The sequence below is a fragment of the Motacilla alba genome, chromosome 1, assembly GCF_015832195.1.
Source record: "Motacilla alba alba isolate MOTALB_02 chromosome 1, Motacilla_alba_V1.0_pri, whole genome shotgun sequence".
NCBI lineage: Eukaryota > Metazoa > Chordata > Aves > Passeriformes > Motacillidae > Motacilla > Motacilla alba.
The window spans coordinates 111,259,906-111,268,370 of record NC_052016.1 but is presented as its reverse complement, the minus strand read 5'-3'; positions in this window follow the sequence as shown (position 1 = coordinate 111,268,370).

Genomic DNA, 8,465 nt, shown 5'->3' with positions numbered 1-8,465 from the left:
CCTTCAGAGCAAGAACTGTAGCAACTGAGAATGGGATGGGGGAGCTGAAATGTGATGAGCAATCACTCCTTTATTCCCAGCACATGCAATGGACTTCAGAAAAACCACAGGGGTCATAACACAGGGGACACTGCCATGTACAGGAGAACGATAACATTTTTGCCCGGGGGTTTCGAGCTGATCTGCTGAGCTCTCAACACCCCAACGTTACACCCCAGAATAGCTCAGCATTCATCGGGAGGCATAAAAGGAGCAGGAGGCTGATGTGACAGCGTCAGGAACAAAAAAGGTTTAATAAAAGGCAAAATAACAAACTCAAAGCGATCCAGGTGCCACAGACTTGTGCTCCTGGTGAAGACACCTCACAACAGCCATTTGGTTTCTTTGTTCTGTCCTTTTCTACTCAATGGCCCAGGCGGGACCTTTTGGCTTATGGCCAATTCGCTGTCCCCAAACTTGAGGTGAAGCCCCAAGGTCCTGTCAGTGACTTTTCTACCTGATCCCTGGGAGAAAGTTCTGGGCTCTTTCCTTTTTGGGGGACAGAGGAAGGTTCTGTCACTCTGTCCATAGGGGGCACATTCCTACAGAGAACCTTTAAAGCCATTAAAATGAAAACACAAGCCATTAAAGCTGGTCAGGTATATTTTAACTTCCTGTTTAAGGCACAGCCACTGAGGATGGCAGTTGTGTTTTTCTGTCTGATGTCCAGCAAAGGGCTGTGCTTTCAGGCTGCCTCTTCTTAGGGATAAGGAAACACAAGCTGATTTTAGGAAAATCAACACAAGCTAAGCAGTCATCTTTCTGTGATGCTGTGCCTTATAACACTCATGCTAGGCAATTTGATCAGGATGTTAAACACCTGCTACACATGAAATAGTCTCAGTCTCCCTTTTGCAGCAAAAGGATTTTTATTTGATACTGATGCCTTGTGAAGGCTGACCTAGAACAGAGACTAGATGGAGCTAAAGAATAGAGCAGGTATTTATGAGGAGGTCTCAATGGATCCACCTTGGGTACCACAAGAGCCCAGCCAGGGTTACACCCAAGATGAACCAAAAAATGAACAAAATGGACAACTGGTCACGGGATCTCTCACTTTAATAAGTTCTGGTCCATTGGCATATTGGAGTTAATTGTCCAATTATAGCTTCAGCCCATGAAGTCACATCCTTCTTGTTTTTCTCTCTTCATTCCTCCATTGTTAATGCTCTTGGGCCTGAGATTTGGATCATTTGTCCTTGGTCCCCAGCTAGAGAAGGAATTGTTTTGTCTCCCTGCTTTGTGAATAGAGCACACCATCCCCTAATATGAAGCTCAGAACTACACACCAAAGCAGTACAGAATCTGAAAAATATAAAAGCCGACACCTGAGGCATCAATACCAAAAAAAGAAACAGCTTAACATGTGGGGTAGAGTTGAAGATCAGGAGGTGTTTGGTAGAGGAGGACCAGCCTGTGCCCTGTGCAGGAGGAAAAGGCCAGAGGCAGAGAGGAGGCAGAGCTGAGGCAGAGCAGGAGCGAAGGAGGAGTTGGCTGGACAGCCTGGCACTGGCACTGCAGCTGCTGCACAGAGCTTGCAAATAAAGAGCTTTTGTTTTGCAGCCAATTGAGGAACTGGATGTGATTTTTACAGGTGAGCTGTAAAAATCCTCTGCACAGGAGTGTATTTTCCCACAGAGCAAAATGGCTCATAAATGACTCCAGAGCCACAGATAAAAAGAATGTGAGACATGCAAGGTGCACCATACATAGTATGTTCCTGAAAGATAAGCAGTAAATCTGGAGACAAAGGATCAGATGGATACCCAGGGAAGTGATTTGTTGGTACAAACTGTCTGGAGGAAATCAAGATTGTAAATCAGAGTCCTTGAGGATCAATATCTGTTCATGTGTATCTGCTGAGAGATGATGGCTTTTGCTTCTGCAGCACTGCCCAAGTTTATCATGAAGGCAAGAGTTTTCAAAGGCTGCTGAACTCCTTTTGCACGTCACTTCTTCAAGTCTCTAACAATCACAGCAAAAACTGTCACACAGCATGGAAAAAACTCCCTGAATCAGGTATTATTCTTCACAAGAAAGCTATACTGTAGTTTAAATTAGCTAGGTTCTTCTGACCCCCTATTTAAAATGTGCTTGCACTGACATCCCAAGAAAAGAGTTTTGTTATTTAATTGCACTGTCAGTGCCAATGCTTTCAGCTAAACCCATTTGGAGTTAGACCTTTTAATAGAAAGTGACAATTTAAATTGCCACGATAGCAGCATAAATGGTGCTTAAAGTCATTATTAACCTGATGCTGCAGTTGGCTGCAGACCAGTTTATTAAAGCAAAATCAAGGTGGAGGGAGGAGGGGAAGAGGAAATTAAGTGATGAATCAGTAATTCCTTTGGTATTCGCTGTAACGACAGCAGCTGTGCTGAACGAACTTGCCAGTGTGAGGGAGACAATGGATAATCCCGTCCTCCCTTTGCCTCAAGCAGCATCCCTCGGAGAGCGATCGGGGGATCGCTGGGCTGGCTGTCCCATGGGATGCTGTCCCGCTCTCCTGGCCCACAGGGTGTTTTGGGGTTTTGCTGGCTCCGGGGGTTTGGCAGGACCCCAGTCACGCCGAGTCCGAGCGCAGCGTTGGGACGGTCCCCATGCCCTGGCTGCGGGGCACATCCCCGCCTCGAACTCCCTCTTCAAGGCAGCGGATGCCGGCAGGGGCTCAGTGCCCGCGGGGCTCCCTCTGGGCCCCCCGAGCTGCCCGCGGCTCCGGCAGCCCTGGGCAGCGCTCGGCTGCCAGGGGCCCGCAGCTCCGGGGCCCAGCGGGGCCATCCCTGCCCCCGGGCCCGGCCCTCCCTCACTGCCCCCCGGCCCCGTCCTTCCCTCCCTCACTGCCCCCGGCCCTCCCTGCCTGCCCCCAAGCCCGGCCCTCCCTCACTGCCCCCCAGGGCCCGGCCTTCCCTCACTGTCCCCCGGCCTTCCCTCTCTGCCCCCCGCACCCGGCCCTCCCTGCCCACGGGCCCCGGCCCTCCCTGCCTAACCCCCGGCCCTCCCTCACTGCCCCCGGGCCCTCCCGCCCTGCCCGCGGGCCCGGCCTTATCCGGCACCGCCACCTGCCGACCGCGGCCCGGGCCCGGCAGCGCCGGGGGCCACGGAGGTGCCCCGGACAGGAGGCTTCTGCCATGGAGCCGCTCGGTGCTGCCGCAGAGGGGCCGGGACGGCGACTCTGCGAGAGCCGCAGCAGGCGGGCTCTCCTCCTGCTCCGCCGGAGCCCTTCCCTTCTCTCGGCCCTTCTGCCTCTTGCTGGCCTCAAGGAGGGGCAGCACAGGTCAGGAGCAGCGCAAGCTTTCTAAGCAGACATCAGCTGGGAAAGCTGCCCAGCATTCCTCTGGTTTGGAGGCATCCCGCACCGCCTCTCTCCAGAGCTCTCGGAGCGTCGCTTTGGTGCTCAAAGCCGCTCTCCGCAGCCCGGAGCATCACACGCGGGGACGGAGGAGGAGAAGCCGCGCACTCCTGAGCCGGCCATTTGGGCGGTCAGCAGAGCTTAGCTTGATCGTGGCTACACCAACCAAAAACCAAAAGGAAACACGGTGATTTCTGCCCCTTGATCTTGGCAGCCCCAAGAGAGAACGGGACTCCTAATATTGGTTCCTAATATTGATCCCACTAATAAGATCAGTGATTTAAGACTCACAAACCTCTTAGCACTAATAAGCTCAGCAGTGGCAGGTCTGATAAGGCTTTGGACACAGGAATTTACTCCTTCTTGCAATGGGGAAGAAAAGCCCCCCTGCAGGGAAGCAGCAGGGTGTGCTGACACAGGGCTCAGCGGTTGAGATGCTATCCCCAGCACTGCACCACAGGAGGGACCCTGGGCATCCAAACATGCAAAAGCCACCAGGGCAACCAAAGGACAGATATGGTGCCCTCAGCATTGATTGTCTCCTTTAGAGGTGCTCTTCCAGTGTCCAGCCTCCTGATTACTACAGGCAGGGCTGTCAGGACTAGCTGCATGTTACCTGCCATTTGCATTACATCTTATTGTATGCTCTTCCAAAAATTATAAATAAATAAATAAGAAGGGGAACAAATGTTATTTTTAGACACTTGGAGCTCAACTTCAAGAGGCTGCTCTGTAATCTGGGATAATTTTCATGTTTCTGAGTCAAGACCACATTAATTTAGTTTTCTTTTACGTAAGAGCTGTGTCATACTGAAAAGACATCACTTGCCAAATCCTTTTGTCTTTCAAGCACCAGTATATTTCACAGATGGATGTGTACTCTGAGGGACATCACTTACTTGAACATAAATGGTGAATCAAGTCCTTCCCCTCACTGAGAAGCCAGGGATGGTCCTGCGTGTGCAGGGCTTTCTCTTTGCTTTAATGGTCTTCTGCATTGGGAAATGCAAGGCAGCTGGTGCTTAGCTGCTGGTGCACCCTTCCCAGCCTCCTCGTCTCCCTGATGCAAGAGGGGAATCTCTTTTTATCCAGTCCTTTCTGGAACTGATCTCCTGCAAGTGGCCAGGCTGGTACTTGGGTTTCATTTCATTGTCTTCAGCTCATTTCAAAAGCTCCCAGGGAAGAAAAGGAATATCTAGTCAGAAAAGGAGCTGCTGCTCAGCCACTTTTGGCTGCCGAGCAGCCATTCCTCCTTCCAGCCAGAGCCAGAGGAGGAGAGGGGGCTGGTTCCATCTCTGTGTGCAATTGTCAGGAGGCCCCCTTGACCCAGCACAAGTTGGGACTCCTGGGAAAATGTCCAAACCGGGATCCTGCCTGCCAGCCTTGGCAGAGCAGCGCTTACTATCCAAGTTGTGGGGAAGGTTTTGGTCTGCCCTTGCAGGTAAAGCTAGCTGGCCTCAGTGGCATGGATCCATCACCCCCAACCTCACACAGGAGCCAATCCTGCACTCTTGCTGAGGTTCTCTTCAGGCTCACACAGAAACCCTGGCACAGGACACTTGCAGCACAGGCTGTTTGTCTTTCTGCAGCAGTCAGCTTCTTCTGATCCTTCCCAGGCTCTGTGCCTGCACATGTGAAGTATCTGAATTTGTGGTGAGAGCCCTGAGCCCCAAGCTGCTCTAACAAGAGGAGGGGCAGGGCTGCTCTTGCTTTGCAGTGACCATGAGATGGTATCCCTATCCTGCCCTGCTGGGGTCTTTTTGCAAGGTGTTTGTTGGACTACAGGAGATCTTTTGCATGGCAATGTAAGGCTGTGGGGTGTTTTCTCCTGCATCCACGTTAGGTTTATTGTGATACTGGTCAACTGTCCAGTGTGGTGACAGCTTTGGGTACTGTTGCAAAGGAGCTCAGTGAGTCTGGACAAGTGCTGGCATTGCTCTGACTACCCACAGAGAATTCCCATTGCTCCATGCCAGAAACTTTTCAGCACAACTGCTGCATTAAAAGCCTAAGAAGTAAGGAAAGGAAAGTGCTCTCTTAGTAAGGCCATGATAGATAGGCAAAATTGTATTAATGATACCATAATGATATTTAAAAATAGAGTAAATATATAAAGTCTATATGAATTTTCCTGGTTTCAAGCACTTCTTTATTCTTAGCATTCTCTGCCTCTGCCAGTCATTTGACTGGCTGTAACATCCCAGCTTCTGTACCTGTGAGTGCTTGTTAATTATGATTCATGCTTTCAAATGGATACAATCCTGGCATTCTTTGTTTTTCTGGGCTGTGTCAAACAAAATATGTCCTAGTTTTCTTAGAGCTAACTTCACAGTATCAGATTAACAAAAAAATTTTCTCATGCCAGCGCAAGAGAAAAATAAGTCTGTGTTACGTCCTTCTTTTGTCTGTCATGAAGTGTCTTTTCATCTGTACTTGTTTCCGGGCACACCATCATGTGTAGATTCCCCTCAGGACCTGTGTAGCACCTGAGAGTTCCAAAACAATCAGTCCCAGCTGGCTTTTGTGCCTGGATGGGAGCAACTGAACTGAGACCGAGAAATCTAAACAGGACAGGGCAGGACTTTGGGACCCTGTCTGACACTGTGCTTGTAGGTTGTTCTTTGAGCTTCTAGCCAACTTGCTGGACTTTAGTTTGAAAATCTCACAATGTAGCTTTCTGCTTCCTAGGGCAGGAACACCTCTATGGTCCCTGTTGGAAACGCTCTCGTGAAGGCTGGTAAGTAGTGTTGGGCTTTGATTACAGAGCACAAGCTTTTCCATGAAAAATTTGATTTCCAGCACTTGCCTCAGACTCCTCAGCCCCTGACCAGCACAGGAGCATTGGCCTCTCAGGGGAGTGGGCCTGACAGACATCCCCCAGCCAGGGGGCAAGGAGAACAAGCACCAACCACAATGGGAGTCACAGTCTGAGGCTGTTGACATCCCACCCTCGGCTCCACGGTGCAGCTGGTCACAGTGAACCTCCAACACTGGTTAAACCACCAGAGAAAATCAGGTGAGAGGCAGAGCAGGGGTGAGCAGTGGTGGTACGTGGGGCTTGGCTCTGCAGAGTTGTGCTGTGACACCAGGGACAGCCCAGCACATGACCCTGCACCACCACAGTACAGGAGGAGTCTGTTCAAAGCTAGGGCACACAAATCTTTTTCTGTTTCCTTCTTTACTTGGTGCCAGCAGCTGTAATTCTTTATCCTGATTTTGCCTGGGCTTGTGCTGAGATGATTCTCAAATTTTTATCTTCAATGGAACAGTAACATTTTTCCCAGATTTGCGGATTTCCAGTAAATATTACAAAAGTCTGTGTGGTGCATGGCCTCTGAACCACCTGTGCTTGTGGTATTTAAATGCTCTTGGCCTATAGCATTGTCACAGGTCTGGAAAAAACCATCCCCAGCCTTATTTGACACTTATGCTACTTTCATAAAATAATAAACTATCAAAACACTTGCCTTTTCTGCATCAGCACTTACAGGAAATCAATCAACTCATCCCCTCTTCAAACTTCACAAAAATCAAAGGGAAGGTTTTTGTTTGTGTGTATCAACAACCACTTCTCTGCCCCTGGCCCCTCTACTCACTTCCTTATTGGTTCCAGTCGGCCCCTCCTTGGTCAGTTTTCTACCTGTCCTAATTGTTAATGTATTAATTGTATTTCCTCTTAATTATATATAATTTAATTTTAATTACTACTTTATCAAGCCGGGGAACAGCAGTGAGAAGCTATCCAGCTGCTTATTTTCCTGACACAGCCTTTGGCTTGCAAATAAGGCTGTCAGAGAGCAGAGAGCTCTCAGGTTGGCATCCAGGCTCTGGGTGCCTTGGCTACTGTGTCCCAGCGAGGGGGAAATCACTCCCATGGGCTGCAGGCACCTGGGCACGTGGAGGATCCCTCAGCAGAGCAGTGAGGCTCCCACAGCTACAGAAATCCCAGAGGAAAAAGGGAAGATCCTAGAGGAGGGGGGGACTTGCTACTGTGCGGGAGCCTAGAGCTGGTAACTGCTCCTGGCCCTTCCTCACAGATGAATGATGCAGCCAGAATTGGGGGCATTTCTTCTCCAGGGCCCTGAATGTCTCTGGTACTCCATGTACAATTTCCTGATAAGAGGTTGAGGAACATCAGGTAAATGGAGAAAACAAAAAACCAAACCAAATCAAAGGGAGATTGCTGGCTCTGCAGTGTGACAGATCATTTCTGTGAAGAGTGGCCCAATGCCCCAGTTCAGTGGGGCTGAATCACTGAGGAGTGAGTGAGCATTTCCTAAAGGCACCAGTGAGAGTGAACCGGCAGGTACAAATGTCCTGAAGGTCCCTGGGCCCCGTCCCTGGGAAGGCAGGTGCAGATAGAGGGCAGTGACATCCCGCAGCACCTCTGCCGCTCGTGGGAGCAGCGGGCTGGGCTGGGTGACTGTGCTCAGTGCAGGACAGCCTGTGCCAGACAGAGCATTGCCAGAGGAGCTCCCGCTGCCCAGCTGGACTGGACCGGGCTCAGAGAGCAGTGGGGAAACAGCCACGAGCCTCTGCACCCCCGGCCGGCCACTGCCTGCCCTGCCCAGGGAGCAGCGGCTGGAGCCGGGCAGCGAGAGCTCGGGCATCTCCCCGCAGAGCCGCACCCTGCTCACCCAGCCCAGCGGCAAGAGGGGAGCTGGGCTCCTGCTGAGGCTCACAGGGCAAAAGAGGCACCAGGAAACATTTATTCAGTCCCAACAGCAGTACCCTCGTTTGTTTCCAGGTCTGGTGGGGCGTTTTGGGACAGTGTAGTAGCACTCAGTAGGCAAGCACCTTGCTGAAAAACACGGAGGCGTTATCAGAAGTTGATCAGATGTGAATTCTTTAATATAAAACCAGGTGTTATAATGGATTTCGCAGACCTGCCATCCCTTTCGCTTTTGCAGACCTCCAGGTAAAGGAAGGTTTCAGCCACAGCTGGGACTGAACGGCTCCCGCCCCAGCACTGCACAACGTGAGGCGAAGAGCAGGGAGCAGGAGGGAAGGCAAAGTGCAGGAGAGCTGCAGGTGACCTCAGAACAAGGCTCCATCTCAGAACTGCCATCAAATAGAC